Here is a 20,000-nt window from a genome sequence, read left to right as displayed (position 1 = left end):
GTTTACAGAGACTACTGCTGCGGACTATCTTTACCCAAGGGATGTTTATCCTGCTCCTGCTGATCTTAGCACCATTTAAACTTAAAACAGCCAAACCTTACCTTCACTACCATGTAAACTTAAAACAGGAGCAGATTTACTCTGCCTGTCTCTGTCTCTCCTCAGTAAATGGACCCATTTTCAGAGCGGCATATTTCACCCTGGAAAGAGACCGAACGCGAGCAGAAGAGACACGAGAGGTCAGGGGTCATCCAAAACAAAGCCAAAGACAGAGGGGGAGAAATTAAATGGACGGCAAGCAGGCAACCACATTTTTTCCCACATTCTGACATTCGGTCTGAACAACAGCTGAAACTCTTGACCACATCTGCATGCTCTTATGCATTTAGTTGCTGCCACATGACTGGCTAATAAAATATTTGCATGAACAAGCTGGTGTATAGGTCTACCTAATAAATTGCTGACTGAGTGTATACTAATAAATGTGTATGAAACATCATGATTATTAAAGTTGTCACATAAATATAATAATGATTACAGCTGTGATTATGTGAAAATGAAAGCCACACAAACTACAGTCGCACGGCACAAATGCACAGCATGTGACCACCCTTTCAAGCACAATTATAACGTTCAACCCAAACCTTCCCCAGAGATTCACCCTCACACACAACCGCCACTTGTGTCCTTAAAGTGCTGTTGTTGGCATCTGGAAGACATCAACCAGTTCAAAATGAAACCCAGAGAGAGTGTTTAGTTACTAATAGAAAGAACAAACTCCCTTCAGAAAGTCGGCGACACTCGTGTGTGTGACCAAACCGATTCACTCAAAGTGACACTAGCCGCACACAATTTGCCCGATTGTAAACTTTAGTGGAGGCAAAACCACGCTGAGCAGATGTGTTGTGTATCGCTGGAACAGCCGTACGGAAAAACATGGCACATCGGAGTCAAGCACTTCAGTGTTGAAATATCGCTGCTGGCCATTTTTAATGGCTACAGTCTGGACCACATCAAATGTTTAAATAACCTTCCGATCACAATAACAAACCGAGTGCTTTACGACTGGTCTCAAAGCTGATTATGCCGCATCTATGTGAATTATTGTAGGAGGGGCGATCAGATAAGTTATACTATGTGAGCGCAGAGCTAACATTTGTACTGATAGTAAGATAGTAAACCTCCATATGAAGAACACTTCTGAGGACAGGGAATTGTGAAACAATTCCATAAAGGGAAGATGCTTCTGGGAATAATGAAATTAAGAGTTTCTAAATCAGCTGGTAGGTTGTTCCAGACATACTGGATAACTTGCGACAGTTCTGCAGATTTTGGCGGCCTCGCTGGCTTCTGGCTTGCCTGGTAAACCCAGACAGTATTTATCTAAAAAGTGCTCTATTACTCACCATGTTGCTTTGCTAAAACAAAAACTTCTCTGTAACATTTTATTATTTTTTGGAACCTGAACCTGTCTGACACACTAATAAAAAAATAAACATCAAAGAGCAAATTCATACAAGAGAAAACTAGAGTGCCAAGGACTTCACAGTCTCAGGATCTAATCAACTAAATTCTTATTTGAAGTCTTTTTCGTAATTATTGGGGGGAAAAAGTGCAGAATATAATAAAAAAATTAATTGCATATCTTGTTTGCAGGGCAGCCTGACTGGGACCCGCAAGGTGGTTCGATCCCCAGTGTAGCCACAATAAGATCTGCACAGCCGTTGGGCCCTTGAGCAAGGCCCTTAACCCTGCATTGCTCCAGGGGAGGATTGTCTCTTACTTAGTCTAATCAACTGTACGTCGCTCTGGATAAAAGTGTCAGCCAAATTACATGTAATGTAATGTAATGTTTCAAACAAAAGGGCAATCAAAGTAAAGAACACTGATCCTGGTGATTTGGGTAAGGGCTTCAGTGAGAGGGCACTGATAGGATCAGCACCGAATCATGGGATGAGACAGCTAGCCGAAGACGAAGAGGAGCACAGACCCCCAACATTCGCCGCGTTTCACAGACATCGCTCACTGCTGCACAAGCACGCTTTACAACACCTTTACAACACCTGTACAACACCTTTACAACACCTTTACAACACCGTTACAACACCTTTACAACACCTTTACAACACCGTTACAACACCTTTACAACACCTTTACAACACCACGGGACACATGCGTCCTCATGAACACCCTCAGCCGGGCGTGGGAGTGTCCTGCCTGCGCTTAGACCAATGACGATCAGCTGCTCGGTCACTGCGCTCCCCTGTCATTGGTCAGGCACAGTCAGGCGATTTCAGGGGCAGCGCTGTGGCCACGCCCCTTCGTCATCACAGACAAATCAGGAACAGGAAGGTTTTTGTCATCGCTGTCGTTTTCAGGCCCAAAGCCTAAGCAGCCGTAAGCAGTCCCTGCGCTCTCCTAATGCTGCACATAAACCCACAGTCTCAGGTCCTCTCAGGTTTACGGGCCTCATAAAATATGCACGCTGTGGAGTCTGTGTGTGCAGTATTTACTGAGCCTCAGACGCTGAGCGCATTAGCTGTGAAACACTAACCTGTATGAACACAGTCTCACAGTCCCCTAACAGAGGAAACACTAACCTGTATGAACACAGCTCCCTAACAGAGGAAACACTAACCTGTATGAACACAGTCCCCTAACAGAGGAAACACTAACCTGTATGAACACAGTCTCACAGCTCTCTAACAGAGGAAACACTAACCTGTATGAACACAGTCTCACAGCTCTCTAACAGAGGAAACACTAACCTGTATGAACACAGTCTCACAGCTCCCTAACAGAGGAAACACTAACCTGTATGAACACAGTCCCCTAACAGAGGAAACACTAACCTGTATGAACACAGTCTCACAGCTCCCTAACAGAGGAAACACTAACCTGTATGAACACAGTCCCCTAACAGAGGAAACACTAACCTGTATGAACACAGTCTCACAGCTCCCTAACAGAGGAAACACTAACCTGTATGAACACAGTCCCCTAACAGAGGAAACACTAACCTGTATGAACACAGTCTCACAGCTCCCTAACAGAGGAAACACTAACCTGTATGAACACAGTCTCACAGCTCTCTAACAGAGGAAACACTAACCTGTATGAACACAGTCCCCTAACAGAGGAAACACTAACCTGTATGAACACAGTCTCACAGCTCCCTAACAGAGGAAACACTAACCTGTATGAACACAGTCTCACAGCTCCCTAACAGAGGAAACACTAACCTGTATGAACACAGTCCCCTAACAGAGGAAACACTAACCTGTATGAACACAGTCTCACAGGTCTCTAACAGAGGAAACACTAACCTGTATGAACACAGTCCCCTAACAGAGGAAACACTAACCTGTATGAACACAGTCTCACAGCTCCCTAACAGAGGAAACACTAACCTGTATGAACACAGTCCCCTAACAGAGGAAACACTAACCTGTATGAACACAGCTCCCTAACAGAGGAAACACTAACCTGTATGAACACAGCTCCCTAAGAGAGGAAACACTAACCTGTATGAACACAGTCCCCTAACAGAGGAAACACTAACCTGTATGAACACAGTCTCACAGCTCCCTAACAGAGGAAACACTAACCTGTATGAACACAGTCTCACAGCTCTCTAACAGAGGAAACACTAACCTGTATGAACACAGTCTCACAGCTCCCTAACAGAGGAAACACTAACCTGTATGAACACAGTCCCCTAACAGAGGAAACACTAACCTGTATGAACACAGTCTCACAGCTCCCTAACAGAGGAAACACTAACCTGTATGAACACAGTCCCCTAACAGAGGAAACACTAACCTGTATGAACACAGTCTCACAGCTCCCTAACAGAGGAAACACTAACCTGTATGAACACAGTCCCCTAACAGAGGAAACACTAACCTGTATGAACACAGTCTCACAGCTCCCTAACAGAGGAAACACTAACCTGTATGAACACAGTCTCACAGCTCTCTAACAGAGGAAACACTAACCTGTATGAACACAGTCCCCTAACAGAGGAAACACTAACCTGTATGAACACAGTCTCACAGCTCCCTAACAGAGGAAACACTAACCTGTATGAACACAGTCTCACAGCTCCCTAACAGAGGAAACACTAACCTGTATGAACACAGTCTCACAGCTCTCTAACAGAGGAAACACTAACCTGTATGAACACAGTCTCATGGCTCCCTAACAGAGGAAACACTAACCTGTATGAACACAGTCTCACAGCTCCCTAACAGAGGAAACACTAACCTGTATGAACACAGTCTCACAGCTCCCTAACAGAGGAAACACTAACCTGTATGAACACAGTCCCCTAACAGGGGAAACACTAACCTGTATGAACACAGTCCCCTAACAGAGGAAACACTAACCTGTATGAACACAGTCTCACAGTCTCCAAATGACCGCAGTTGAGAGACTGCATTAGAGGCCACAGTGCACTTGTGCTAATCTGTTTGGATAATCTACAATGACATGCAAGTAATATTTCAAACATTTTAATCTAAAACCTGTTCTCACACAAATATAAATGTGATACTGAAAATATTATATATAGGTATTTGAAGTTATCCCCATGACAACGGCGTGACAAACAGGGGAATGACTACATTGCTTATTCAGTTATAGATCCAATGGCACAGCAATACAGAACGAATGACTTAAAAAGAGCTCAGGATGAAATATGCCAAAAATATCTTGCGTATGGAAAGCACATTTCCCGGAAAATGTGAATGTGGAGCATTCCCAAACCATTCCCAGGCCATTCCCACACCATTCCCAGACCAGTCCCAGAGCCTCCTGAGGAGCTTCCGTGACACCAGCAACAGCATTGATCATCATAACGCTTTGTTTCAAAGGGACATCCAGGGTCTTTGACGAGTCGTCAAACTTTCACTTGAAACATAGGCATTCCCCAATCACACTCCTAAGGACTGAGATGTGATTCATCTCAATACCGATTAAAATTGCTTTAGATTTCAGGTGTGAGCCATTTCACAGTATTGCTGGGTAGCAGTCTAAACTTTTTTTTTTGGGGGGGGGCCAATTTGTTAACATCGATTCTGTGCCCATAGGCGTTTGTGTCTGGGGCTGTTTGTGTCTGGGGCTGTTTGTGTCTGGGGCTGTTTGTGTCTGGGGCTGTTTGTGTCTGGGGCTGTTTGTGTCTGGGGCTGTTTGTGTCTGGGGCTGTTTGTGTCTGGGGCTGTTTGTGTCTGGGGCTGTTTGTGTCTGGGGCTGTTTGTGTCTGGGGCGTTTGCGAATCGGAGGTTATACAGTGATTAGTTACGAAGGCGTCGCAGTGAACGGACCTGAGAGAGATCAGGCCGGTGTGCTGAGGCAGCAGTCCAGCAGCGCTGTGGCACAGGAGCCCCATGTGGAGCAGACGGGTCCCCATGGAGACCTCCTCCACCGTTCTGCTGTGTGTCTGTATCTCCAGGGCTGGTGTGTGTGTGTGTGTGTGTGTGTGTGTATCTCCAGGGCTGGTGTGTGTGTGTGTGTGTGTGTCTGTATCTCCAGCTCTGGGTGTGTGTGTGTGTGTGTGTGTGTGTGTGTGTGTGTGTCTGTATCTCCAGCTCTGGGTGTGTGTGTGTGTGTGTGTGTGTGTGTGTGTGTCTCCAGCTCTGAGTGTGTGTGTGTGTGTGTCTGTATCTCCAGCTCTGGGTGTGTGTGTGTGTGTGTGTGTGTGTGTGTGTGTCTGTATCTCCAGCTCTGGGTGTGTGTGTGTGTGTGTGTGTGTGTGTCTCCAGCTCTGGGTGTGTGTGTGTGTGTGTCTGTATCTCCAGCTCTGGGTGTGTGTGTGTGTGTGTGTGTGTGTGTGTGTCTGTATCTCCAGCTCTGGGTGTGTGTGTGTGTGTGTGTGTGTGTGTGTGTGTGTGTGTCTGTATCTCCAGCTCTGGGTGTGTGTGTGTGTGTGTGTGTGTGTGTGTGTGTGTGTGTATCTCCAGCTCTGGGTGTGTGTGTGTGTGTGTGTGTGAGTGAGTGTGTGTGTGTGTGTGTGTATCGGCCTCTAGAATAAGCCTTCACATGATACTGAAGCTGAAATATGACTCAGTGCAAATATCTCACACATTATATTTCCTAAAAGGCACAGGCTCCCTCTCCTTTGTCTTCAGGCAGATCTGGATCAAATACAAAACGGTTTTAAGTTAAAGTACTTTTCTAGGCTTTGCTGAACTTTTAAAACCTATAAAATACTCTCAATAATTGCGAGCCCTGCCTTCTGGTCCTCCTGGTTGGCTGAATTGCACCAGGCAAGATCAATCGAGCACCGAAAAGTGTTTGAATTCGAAACACTTGCGTATTTGACCCAGGTTGGTTTTCATTTCATTCCATTACATTATTGGCATTTGGCAGACGCTCTTATCCAGAGCGACATACAGTTTATTAAACTAAGCAGGAGACAATCCTCCCCTGGAGCAATGCAGGGTTAAGGGCCTTGCTCAAGGGCCCAATGGCTGTGCGGATCTTATTGTGGGTACACCGGGATTCGAACCACCGATCTTGTGTGTCCCAGTCATGCACTTTAACCACTACAGGCCACCCTTCCAGTGAATGGTCTGTAGGTCCCGCTGGCTCCAGCCTGAGAGGGCCCCAAGCCTCCATTATCGCCGTTATTGCTTAGGCATACTACCAAAGAGAGGCGTTCCGTGATTCGCCATTCCGTATCGTGACATTCCGTATCGTGACATTCCGTATCGTGACATTCCGTATCGTGACATTCCGTAGCGCTTCATTCCACATCCATAACAACAATCGCAAGCTCGTTGGACACACAAGCAGCCCATAATGACCTTTCACCACAGAACTCATCGTAACAACAATCTGCTCCTCAGTATGGAAAGGCAAGCTGATGAGTGTCTCACCGAGTCGATACTGCAGGGCTTTAGCTTGTGGGAGTTATTCCTCATTTCTGCTCTGTTCCCCTTTCCCCGTTCCTGTCTGAAAGCCACATTAGAGGCACACACTGAAGACTGAGGGCTGTTACTGGGGTAAAAAAAAAGAAGAAAAAGATTACAGCCCTTGATTTCACAAGGCCCCCCCCATTACTTCTGTTTTTTCCTCGCTGGGAAGGGATGGAACATGCAGCTGGCCTCCGCGGAGAGAGGAGCAAGAGCAGCCGTCATCTGGCCCAGCGACGCTCACGTGCAGTCCTTACACCAGGAGTCTGCAGCACAATGGGCTTTCTCTGAGCCAGTCCTCTTTAACACATCTAAATAAACAACCTGTTATTTACCCGTCACCTATCCCGATCCCCCCTGGAGCAATGTGGGTCACGGACCCTGTGCAGATCTTATTGCAGCCACACCTGGGCTTGAACCACCAACCGTCGGGTCCCAGTCACGTACCTTAGCCACCAGGCTGAGTGAGCAGAAATGTTGTGCCCGTTGGTGGTGAATGTGGGGGGTGAGCCACAGCAGGTTAGCCCAGCCGCACTGAGAGCCAGAGGAGTCCAGAACAGAGACCTCACACACGCAACGGACTCCACATCAGCTAATAGTGACGTGTGTGCTGTCAGGCACTGTTATTCCTGCACTCCAGAACGAGAGACTGGATCGCGCTGCTCTCTCTCTCTCCCTCACTCTCTCGTTCATTTTCATGAAAACATCATTTTCCAGGGAATGGAAACAAGGCCCATCTACTCCCACAGCCATGGCAGTAATAGTCCCCCCTGCCCCCCCCCCCACCACCACCACCACCACCACACTCTCACACTCACACAGACACACAGACACACAGACACACAGACACACAGACACACAGACACACAGACACAGACACAGACACAGACACAGACACAGACACAGACACAGACACACACAGACACAGACACAGACACAGACACAGACACAGACACAGACACACACACAGACACACACACAGACACAGACACAGACACAGACACAGACACAGACACAGACACAGACACAGACACACAGACACAGACACAGACACACACACACACACACACACACAGACACACACACACACACACACACACACACCCTCTCAGTTAATGGACTGTGGGTCTATTTAACCGTGAGCCGCCAACATCGCCGTCGCAGCCATAAATAACGCTGGCAGCTCACAGGGAGCCACTATACCGCCATGGACCAGGGGGGGGAGGGAGGAGAGGGGGGGAGAGTGGGGGGAGGGAGGAGAGCGGGGGGGGGGGGGGGAGGGGAGGAGAGTGGGGGGGAGCGGGGGGAGAGAGCTGCTCAGTCGTGTCTCTGAGTCAGAAGAGCTGCTCAGTCCTGTCTCTGCAGTCAGAAGAGCTGCTCAGTCCTGTCTCTCTGCAGTCAGAAGTGCTGCTCAGTCGTGTCTCTGAGTCAGAAGAGCTGCTCAGTCCTGTCTCTCTGAGTCAGAAGAGCTGCTCAGTCCTGTCTCTGAGTCAGAAGAGCTGCTCAGTCGTCGAGGTGTTGTGACCTTTATTAACACTTTAGCATTTATTAACACGTTCATCAACAGCCCTGGAATTGTACTCACCTGACTCACTGAAGCCCTAACGAGTAAATCACCTGGCTCTGGGCCGAAGTAATCATCTTTTACAAAAAGTAACAAAGAATAATCCACAAGGGTTCCCAAACATTTGCACAAGTAAAAAATAAAAATAAAAAGCAATCTTGCTTTAAAATTGCACCATTTGATAAATGGTCTAGCAGAGGTAAATGGCAAATATTAACCTCATTTGCTGTCTATATTGCTTATAATTGAGAAAATCTGCTAAGTACGTTTACACAGATTGTTATGGTTGTTATTGTTTTAAAAACCCAATAATGTTGTGCCATAGCAAAATACGGAATTTAGACGCCTGCAAATCAGGGCCCGAGTGCCGTTTTGAAACAGACCAGTTTAGCCCCAGTTTAGCCCCAGTTTAGCCCCAGTTTAGCCCGTGTTCCCCTGAATACAGCCGGGGTACATCCTCGTGGGTTAGAAACCTCACCGGTACGTAAAGTCCACTCAGCCAGGGGAAGCCACTCGCCTGTAACGAGACCGTTACAAAGCTGTGATTCATTCATCTAAGTGACTAATAAGTATTTCTGCATAAAAGTTCAAATGCATGTCAGATTATACAAGATATACCCGGCCCATTGGGTCGAGATTCAGGGAATGTATTCACACAACCGACAAGCCAGTTTTTATTTTCCGCTTAATGTTAGCTAGCAAGTCACATAGCAATGCTTGGAAGCTGAAGTTGCTAGCATACTGAACTAGCAAATGAATGCTAGGTAAAGTTAGCTACTGATGATTGATCGTGGTATGCATGTTGCTACCTAATTATTTGGACAGGAAGAAAGGAATCGAAAAACCACAGAGAAGGATTATTTGCAGGATAAGGGTGAATACCCATTCATACAGTGACATTCAGGGTGTATCTCTTGGTGAGAGAGAGAGAAGTGGGGAGAGAATCAGAGAGGGAGAGAAAGAGAAGGACAGAGAGAGAGAGAGGGAGAGCGGGAGAGAATCAGAGAGGGAGAGAGAGAGGAGGGAGCAGCGTGAATCAGATTTTCAATGACAATGTGCTTAAGATCACCGTTTCAAAGGAGGAGCGTATCATCTGTCAGCTGTAATGGTGCTGTCCCCAGGAAACAGAGGGAGCCGGAATGGAGGCATTCATTAAGGGGGGGGGGGGGGGGGGGGGCTCCGCACTGATAGCCACCAGGGGAGCACAGACACACACAGACACACACACACACAGACACACACACACAGACACACACACACACACACACACACACACACACACACAGACACACAGACACACACAGTCACACACAGACACACACAGACACACAGAGACACACAGAGACACACACACACAGACACACACACACAGACACACACAGACACACACACACACAGACACACACAAACACACACACAAACACACAAACACACACAGACACACAGACACACAGACACACACAGACACACACAGACACACACAGACACACACAAACACACACAGAGACACAGAGACACACAGAGACACACAGACACACACAGACACGCAGACACGCACAGACACGCACAAACACGCACAAACACGCACAAACACACACAGACACACACAGACAGACACACACACACACACACACACACACACACACAGACACACAGACACACACAGTCACACACAGACACACACAGACACACAGAGACACACAGAGACACACAGAGACACACACACACAGACACACACACACAGACACACACAGACACACACACACACAGACACACACAAACACACACACAAACACACAAACACACACAGACACACAGACACACAGACACACACAGACACACACAGACACACACAGACACACACAAACACACACAGAGACACAGAGACACACAGAGACACACAGACACACACAGACACGCAGACACGCACAGACACGCACAAACACGCACAAACACGCACAAACACACACAGACACACACAGACACACACAGACACACACAGACACACACAGACACACACAGCCACACACAGACACACATAGACACACATAGACACACACAGACACACACAGACACGCAGACACGCACAGACACGCACAAACACGCACAAACACACACAGACACACACAGACACACACAGACACACACAGACACACACAGACACACATAGACACACACAGACACACACAGACACGCAGACACGCACAGACACGCACAAACACGCACAAACACACACAGACACACACAGACACAGACACACACACACAGACACACACACAAACACACAAACACACACAGACACACAGACACACAGACACACACAGACACACACAGACACACACAGACACACACAGACACACACAGTCACACAAACACACACAGACACACAAACACACACAAACACACACAGACACACACAGCCATTACTTACTCACACACTTGCACAGTGACCAGCCGGCCGTGATTAGGGCTCCCCCTCACGCAGAGATAATATTAGAGTGGTGGTCGGGGGGGACAGAGCGAATGGCTCCATCGTCAGCCCACTCCCCAGCGATGGTGGCCGGGTGAGTCTGGGGGTGCCATTGGATATGGCCGTCTCACAGGGGGGGGCGGGGGACGGGGGGGGGGGCGTTATCAGGCTTCATTACCGAGAGGACGGGCCCTGGCACATGTCAGCGTATCACACTCAGACAAGATGGAGCTTGTTCATTCATAAATCAGAGGACGGCCTGTCGCCGTGGGATCACGTGCAGCGGCTCGGCGGTACACACCGTCCCGCGGGGAGGCCAAGAAAGGAAATTAAAGTAAACACAGCGCTTACCTTCAGAGTTTTTAAGACTTTCAGTAGACAGCATTTTGAATATTGTCCAAACCAATAAAAAAACCTATTGTGTTTTTATGACCATCTGACTTCTCAAATTAAAGCCAAGAGCATTTTATTCCCTCCCCAAAACAAAACAAAACTGGAATCACGTCTTTGTCTTTCAGTGGAGAGAGCTGAATATATCTGCACAGCTGCAGTCAGCGAGGAGGCCACAGTGTTTTTAGGAATGAATACTTCAGGTTATTGAAGGGCGTCAGTTTGGTTTCATATGTGGGGGGGGGATCTCCCATCTCTCCCCTGTAAATTGCGTCTGTGGTTATTTGTCATTCGGTAGCAATTATGGGGAAGTGCCCACTCGACACCCCTGTCTGCGTTCTGCCACCACCCCCAGCCCCTCCCCCGCCAGGGTGACCCCGCCTGACCCCAGCCTCCGCAGCGGAGAGGGGGGTCCTGCCACTTTAAGACCTAAATCACACGCTCCCCTTCCTCAACACTGACCTCACTGCCTCGTGCCTCACAGACACCCACAGGAACACTGTTCAGCACCGCCAGAGACACACACCAAACGACACAGACAAGCAGGGCCACGCGTTTCTAGGTTTCACGGTCCCTGAGATACAGAAGGCCAGGCTCTAGCGCCACCATGTGGCCGGTGTGGACGGGTTTCGCTAATAATGCTGTGGTGGGTGTGTGTTATTTCCTCCTGAGGCTGTGGTTCCCCTAGAGTCCAGCAGGGGGCAGGGGAACCAGCAGCTGTATGCTTGTGACTCAGGAAAAGGGCACTTGACAGGAGCCTGTGACTTTGCCAGATGAACAGTGGAAACTACTGTTCTGCTTACCTTGAACAATGGGGGGGAAACTAAGCTACATGCTCTTTACTCGAGGCTTTTACAATGCATCAACTGTGGCTCTCACGCTAGCGTTCCACGTCTGGCCTTTTACCTGCGATTCGCCTGCTGCATTCCGCGCCCAATACTCTGTAGTGTACAACGCGTCAGCAATGAACTCTGACCTGATGAAGAACTCTCCAGGAGGATGCTGTGGCCCACAATGCAACACCCTCATTAGGAGACGTGCTCCCTTCAGCTGAGTCATGAAGCGCTTTTGAATCTCGACTACACCAGTGTCAATTTTACACAAACACTGTACCTTGCACCTTCACTGAAAATGCCGAGTTTGTGATAAAATCTCCCCTCGAACAGAACACAGCACATCACCCCCCGGCCCAGCCGACAGCACGTCATCAGAAGAGCTGCTCAGTCGTGTCTCTCTGCAGTCAGAAGAGCTGCTCAGTCGTGTCTCTGCAGTCAGAAGAGCTGCTCAGTCGTGTCTCTGAGTCAGAAGAGCTGCTCAGTCGTGTCTCTGCAGTCAGAAGTGCTGCTCAGTCGTGTCTCTGCAGTCAGAAGAGCTGCTCAGTCGTGTCTCTGCAGTCAGAAGAGCTGCTCAGTCGTGTCTCTGCAGTCAGAAGAGCTGCTCAGTCGTGTCTCTGCAGTCAGAAGAGCTGCTCAGTCGTGTCTCTGCAGTCAGAAGAGCTGCTCAGTCGTGTCTCTGCAGTCAGAAGTGCTGCTCAGTCGTGTCTCTGCAGTCAGAAGAGCTGCTCAGTCGTGTCTCTGAGTCAGAAGAGCTGCTCAGTCGTGTCTCTGCAGTCAGAAGAGCTGCTCAGTCGTGTCTCTGCAGTCAGAAGTGCTGCTCAGTCGTGTCTCTGCAGTCAGAAGTGCTGCTCTGTCGTTTTTCTCAGCACGCGCTGAGGTGTGGTGACCTTTCGTGCCTCTTGCTGAAAGCCACAGAGCTGGCACGTCTGGCGGGCGTGGGCGGCGGAAACGCTCGCTCAGTGAGAACAGCTCGTCACTCACGCTCTGCGGTTTGACCTGATGCCGTCGGGCACCAGAGAGGAGCCTTCCCAGAACACCCTGCACTCGACAGGCGGCCCAAACAACCAATCAGACGGCAGGAAGCCGCACAAATAACTCAACCTGGACTAGGCTGGGTCAGGGCAGGCACAGCTGCTCTTTGGATCAACGTTCAGAAAATAATGGATTAATGTAAAGAATAAAATGTCACCTAAATATGAAAAATCCTTATGGTCTTCAGGCAGCCAGAGAGAGTCTCCCACGCAGCCAGGTCAGCACCACTGTGGAGAAGCCAGCGGGGATGTCATGTTCACAGAGCAGCCCTGTGATGAGCTAGAGTACGTCACCACACACCGCACAGCCAATGCCTCTTATTCAGGTCAGGCCAGGTCGAGCACAGAGTGTGTACACAGGTCTGTGTGTGACGCCCCAGGTTAGGCCAGTTCGAGCACAGAGTGTGTGTGTAGCACATGCTCCCAATCACACGTCACGCCCAGAGACATAACACACACCCACCACAGCACACTGTCCAATCACACGTCACGCCCGGAGACATAACACACACCCACCACAGCACACTGTCCAATCACACGTCACGCCCGGAGACATAACACACACCCACCACAGCACACTGTCCAATCACACGTCAGGCCCGGAGACATAACACACACCCACCACAGCACACTGCCCAATCACACGTCACGCCCGGAGACATAACACACACCCACCACAGCACACTGCCCAATCACACGTCACGCCCAGAGACATAACACACACCCACCACAGCACACTGCCCAATCACACGTCACGCCCGGAGACATAACACACACCCACCACAGCACACTGTCCAATCACACGTCACGCCTGGAGACATAACACACACCCACCACAGCACACTGTCCAATCACACGTCACGCCTGGAGACATAACACACACCCACCACAGCACACTGTCCAATCACACGTCACGCCTGGAGACATAACACACACCCACCACAGCACACTGCCCAATCACACGTCACGCCCAGAGACATAACACACACCCACCACAGCACACTGCCCAATCACACGTCACGCCCAGAGACATAACACACACCCACCACAGCACACTGCCCAATCACACGTCACGCCTGGAGACATAACACACACCCACCACAGCACACTGCCCAATCACACGTCACGCCCGGAGACATAACACACACCCACCACAGCACACTGTCCAATCACACGTCACGCCCAGAGACATAACACACACCCACCACAGCACACTGCCCAATCACACGTCACGCCCAGAGACATAACACACACCCACCACAGCACACTGTCCAATCACACGTCACGCCCGGAGACATAACACACACCCACCACAGCACACTGTCCAATCACACGTCACGCCCAGAGACATAACACACACCCACCACAGCACACTGCCCAATCACACGTCACGCACAAAGCCAGGAGATTTTGAGTCTCGGATTTTATGGAACAGAAGTAAAACTCCACTGCAGAATGCCCCCCGAGCAGTTTGGTTCAGCTTTGTTTGTAGAGGGTTTCTTTTACCAAGATACTTCTCAGAGGAAACAATCAGCTTAAACCCTAAAAAAGAAAGAATTGCGGTAAAAACACAACTCTTCAGTGGGAAGAAACACTGAAATGGTTGAGAGAAAAAAGAAAAAAAAAACTCCCCAATGGGAAGAAGTCTCAGGAGGAACCCGACTGTGTCCTCCAATATCCCAGAGTTCAGAGCAGCAGCAGCGTCATGAGAGGAGCCAAGTAATTACACGCTACACCCCCATGGTATGAACAACTGAACCTCTTGACTGTTAATGCATACTTTCATGCACCGAGTCGCAGTCTCTGAGTGTATGTAAACTCACACTGTACCCACTACATTGGCATTCACACTGATGAAAACACATGACTGTAGCCTAGCGGCTAAGGTATGTGACTGTACCCTAGCGGCTAAGGTGCATGACTGTAGCCTAGCGGCCAAGGTATGTGATTGTACCCTAGCGGCTAAGGTGCATGACTGTAGCCTAGCGGCCAAGGTATGTGACTGTACCCTAGCGGCTAAGGTGCATGACTGTAGCCTAGCGGCCAAGGTATGTGACTGTACCCTAGCGGCTAAGGTGCATGACTGTAGCCTAGCGGCTAAGGTGCATGACTGTAGCCTAGTGTCTAAGGTACATGACTGTAGCCTAGCGGCTAAGGTGCATGACTGTAGCCTAGTGTCTAAGGTACATGACTGTAGCCTAGTGGCTAAGGTGCATGACTGTAGCCTAGTGGCTAAGGTGCATGACTGTAGCCTAGCGGCTCAGGTGTTGGTGATTTAAGCATTGGTGTAGGCATGACAACATCAGCACAGATACTCCAGGGGGTTTGTCCCCTGCTTTGTCAAATCAACTGCAAGTTGCTTTGCATAAAAGTGTCAGCTATATAACCTATTATTAAATTATAATTAATTTGCTTGAAAAGTAGAATTCTCACCTCATTGACTAATTCTGAAATTAGTCCAACTTTTTTAGTTTAAGTTTTTGTTTAAGCAAAAAAAGTAATAGAAATAAGATTTTTAGTCTAAATGTCAGACTAAGAGACTTTTTTTTCAGTGTATACACATCTCATCCTCCGTGAATCCGCCACATTTCACAGGATATGATGTACATTTCCTTGTGCTTATAATTCGGTGATTTAAAGGTGACTGACTAGTTGACGATCACTGTGGAGACAGGGACATCAAATCTGTCGCAGCCAAAATATATGCATGGTGTTTTACGTTAAATAAGAACTGCTACAAGTAATGCAAAGATTGCGCTAAGAACGCTTTTTGAAATAATTTCCATGAAGACATCCTGCTTCAGGATTTTATCAATGCCACTTTGAGACGCGTTTTATTAGGAATTTCAACTTCGGACCTGACAGATTCTTCGTGATATGCCACTCGAGATCACACTCATGCATCCATACAGGGCTTACACAGTAAAACACTATTGAATAGCTAACGCTACTTGTACTGCATGTGGAGAGGCGTTAGCACTCCTTTTAATTAAAGCTGCCATGTATTCAGACATGTCCAGAAACATGCTGTGGCAAACGTATGGAACATAGCAGGTAACCAGGCACTCGTGTTATAGGGAGCCGTTTCCATCTGTGCCTTAAAAGCCCATTATGAATCCCAATCTCATCCCAGATGTTATTACTGACAGGATATGGAACTGCGACCGTACCAAAAATAATAAAATAATGAAAAGCACAAAAATAACTGGGTCTGGCAGTGAGTTCGCTATTTCTAGGGGCGAGATTGTTAAGAAAACGACAGCGCGGCGAACCCTCGCACAGTATTTTCGCTTTTGGGGATTTGTCACTGGGGTCGGTAAGCTACCCGTCAGGCTAATGTTACACGAACTTATCCACGCTGTAAGCAAGAGATCAACCCGCTTTATTGTACAGCTGCGACATCAGAACGGCAATCCGCAGCTGCATTGAGTGGTGCTCACGGTTCAGCAGCAGAGGTAAACGGCACCGTGCCCCGGTGCACATGACGTCCAGACATATTCATCACTGCTCTTACAGCGGTGCAACATGTAAGCCGCAACATTTCGCTTTTGCAGGGAAAACGGTAACTATTCGCGCTGTCACGCCGTCGCGGAAAAATGGAAAGTGTGCGTAGCCTACCTGAGACCTGTTGACTCCTCCTACCGGTCTCTTGGTTGGTGGAAGATCAACCGGTGTTTGTTTGCGGGCGATCTTCCTTTTCGCTGAAGTTCTCTCCCCTTCCAGGTGCGGTTATCCCCGTCCTGCCTCGCGGGCTGCTGAATTCTGGAGACTCGCGTTAAAGGGTTTTTCAGGGACTGGGGTTGCCGTCAGCAGCCATTGCAGTCATGTGCTCTCTGGTGAAACATACACCGACCAGCCTCAGACCGCGTCTCCACCCCCTCGCCTTATCCGCTGTGCCAATCACGCTGGGGAGTCCGCGGGCCCGGGCGCTGCGCTTCCTCGCACTGAGAATATCAGTAAAATTTCAGAGACCAATCAGCGCCACAAGGAAGAGTACCGCCGTGATTTCGCCCTTTACCGAAGGAAATCCAAATGAAAAAGAAAACTGGGAAAAAAGCTTACCGCAATCACTGAACGGATAATGTAGGCTAGAGTACATCACCAAACGTATCGACATTAAGAAGTCCTTAAATGTTAAGTGATTGAAATTAACGTGTCAGTATAGTTTCAACCTAAATTAGCCTGTGTGCTAGATTAATCTCCACCACATCCTCCGTTAGTTATTTTAAATGAAAACTGAACCGCCTTTAAAAAGAAGAGACGCATTTGGTGTTTCAATAATATGTCAAACATATGTATCGTAATAACAGCATTGAAATGAGCAGGGCACGCATGAGCGAGCAAACGCTTCATTTATCTGTGACTGTAAATGTTTTAAAATAATGATGGAATATTTTCCAGCTACAGAGGAAATGATTGAAACAGGATAAGAAAAACATGCCTTCCTATGTTTGATTGTTTTAAACGCATAAAACAATATGGCCACTGCAGCGGGACAGCCCATTCCACCCCATTTCCTTCTCAATCAATCAAACCCGGGACACTCGTCAGCACTCGAATCGTACATCATAAACTGCCCCACTTTTGTGTTCACTGCGGATCATTTATTCTACGGATTCTGCAGTGGGGTTTTGAATATCATAATGAATAATACTGAGTAATAACTCGCCGTGTAACTTTTAAAATCAAATACACATTTGATTTAAAAGCTCAAACCCACAATACTGAGTACTACAATGACAAGAGCACACTTGTGCCAAGAACAGACCTTCCCAGATAATCATCTATATTTGTCATCCGCATTAATTCTTATTTGCATAATTAATTATTTAGTGTATTAATTTCATTTAATGTATATATTTCATACAGCACTACTGTTAAACTCACTGTTTGCCCAGTGCCAGCCAGAAGCAAATGGGCTCCCCCTAAAACATACTTCATATATCCATGGTGATTAATAAAAGAATATGTTTAAAATTAGCTGTTGATTCTTCAACTCTCCTTTTAGCCTCAATGTCAGCAGGGGATCTGAGAACCTTCTGCCAACTCTATCTAAACACGATACGAACGGAATCATATCCAGGCCAGCATCTTCATTTCCTCACATGTTACCCAATGAAACATGGTTTGTAAAACCTGATAAACCTATTACAGACATCTGAAGACAATTAGAGTGATATTCCACATATGCTACTTATCATACGCTTTAACAAGCGTGACCACAACAAATAATCTTTACTCCAGCCCTGGCCTGGTGCCCTACACGCGATGGGTCTACTGTCAGCCGGTCTGTGCGGGCGGGCCCCCCCCCCAGCTCCCGGGGCCCATGGAACGAGCACACAACTGGCCCGTTTTAATGGAGTCAGAATGTAAGTGAATATGAGACACATCTGTTGAAGAACCTGCATCTATTAAACCCATATTTGACAAAAATTCAGGTCGTAAAAAAAAAACAACAAGGCTCAAGTTACTCCTTTTGTTGGAAAGACCAAGCACACATACCTGTGTGTGTAGGTGCAGCCAAAATGCCCTGTGCTAATTCAACTGTAACAGGTTTATCTGAATATGTGTACTTACAGTCATGAGGTTGTATACATTTAAACGTTTGTTGTATACATTTAAACGTCTGCCAAATGCCAATAATGTAATGTAATGTAAACTCTGATATGAACAAGCACACATCTGTGTGGAGGTGCACAGTAGAATGCCCTGCGCTAATGAACCTGTGACAGAGTTGAGGTGAGTCTAAACAGCACACTGCAGAAGCACATTTAACACTGAACATTGTGCTGTGTGTGTCTATTTGAATGCGGGGACATATAGGCATCAGGTTGTACACATTTAATCAGCAGAGAGGAGCTGCATGTGATCCGTCTCTGTGTCACTCGGGTCTAATGACGCCCTGGCGGGTCAGGGCAGCAGAGTGCTGTTGGTTGATCTATCTCGGCGAGCCCGATCCATTACCCTGCTATAAATACCTTTAACTGATTCTATCTGCTGCCACGGCCAATGAGAGATGAACTCAGAGCCTCCTGTGCTTCAGACGGGACGTAGATCACTCACCGTCACCCTCCTGCAGGGCCCCGACACACCTACTGCCCCAATCCACACCTCCTGCAGGGCAGGACACCTTACAGAGCTCTACTGCCCCAACCCACACCTCCTGCAGGGCCCAGACACACCTACTGCCCCAACCCACACCTCCAGCAGGGCAGGGCACCTTACAGAACTCTACTGCCCCAACCCACACCTCCTGCAGGGCCCAGACACACCTACTGCCCCAACCCACACCTCCTGCAGGGCCCAGACACACCTACTGCCCCAACCCACACCTCCAGCAGGGCAGGGCACCTTACAGAGCTCTACTGCCCCAACCCACACCTCCTGCAGGGCAGGACACACCTACTGCCCCAACCCACACCTCCAGCAGGGCAGGGCACCTTACAGAGCTCTACTGCCCCAACCCACACCTCCTGCAGGGCAGGACACACCTACTGCCCCAACCCACACCTCCTGCAGGGCAGGACACCTTACAGAGCTCTACTGCCCCAACCCACACCTCCTGCAGGGCAGGACACACCTACTGCCCCAACCCACACCTCCTGCAGGGCAGGACACCTTACAGGGCACCGCTGGCGTGCCGGGATTCCGAGTGCTCGGAGCGTTCTTATGTCCAGCGCACAAAGAAAGGCTTGGGTGTTGACCAAAGCTTCAAGAGTTTTTGGAAGTGTGTCTCTTTCTCCAGGCTGGAGACCTTCTGTAAGTGGAGCAGAGGCAGGGAGGGATTATGGGGGA

The 20,000-nt window shown here is 48.4% G+C and overlaps 1 protein-coding gene across 1 annotated transcript in view; it reads right to left on the bottom strand.

Annotated features, from left to right (window-relative positions):
• rarab (retinoic acid receptor, alpha b) overlaps positions 1-17,122 on the bottom strand; it is a 124,934-nt gene extending 107,812 nt beyond the window's left edge. Inside the window, exon 1 of the mRNA XM_061223644.1 lies at positions 16,824-17,122. The gene's annotated coding sequence lies outside the window, so the exon portion shown is untranslated. The remainder of the gene's footprint in view (positions 1-16,823) is intronic.
• Positions 17,123-20,000: the final 2,878 nt, after the last annotated feature.

Source organism: Conger conger, chromosome 16, assembly GCF_963514075.1.
Source record: "Conger conger chromosome 16, fConCon1.1, whole genome shotgun sequence".
Taxonomy (NCBI): Eukaryota; Metazoa; Chordata; class Actinopteri; order Anguilliformes; family Congridae; genus Conger; species Conger conger.
Note: the sequence above shows the minus strand (reverse complement) of the source record. Positions and strands in the feature narration are given on the sequence as shown.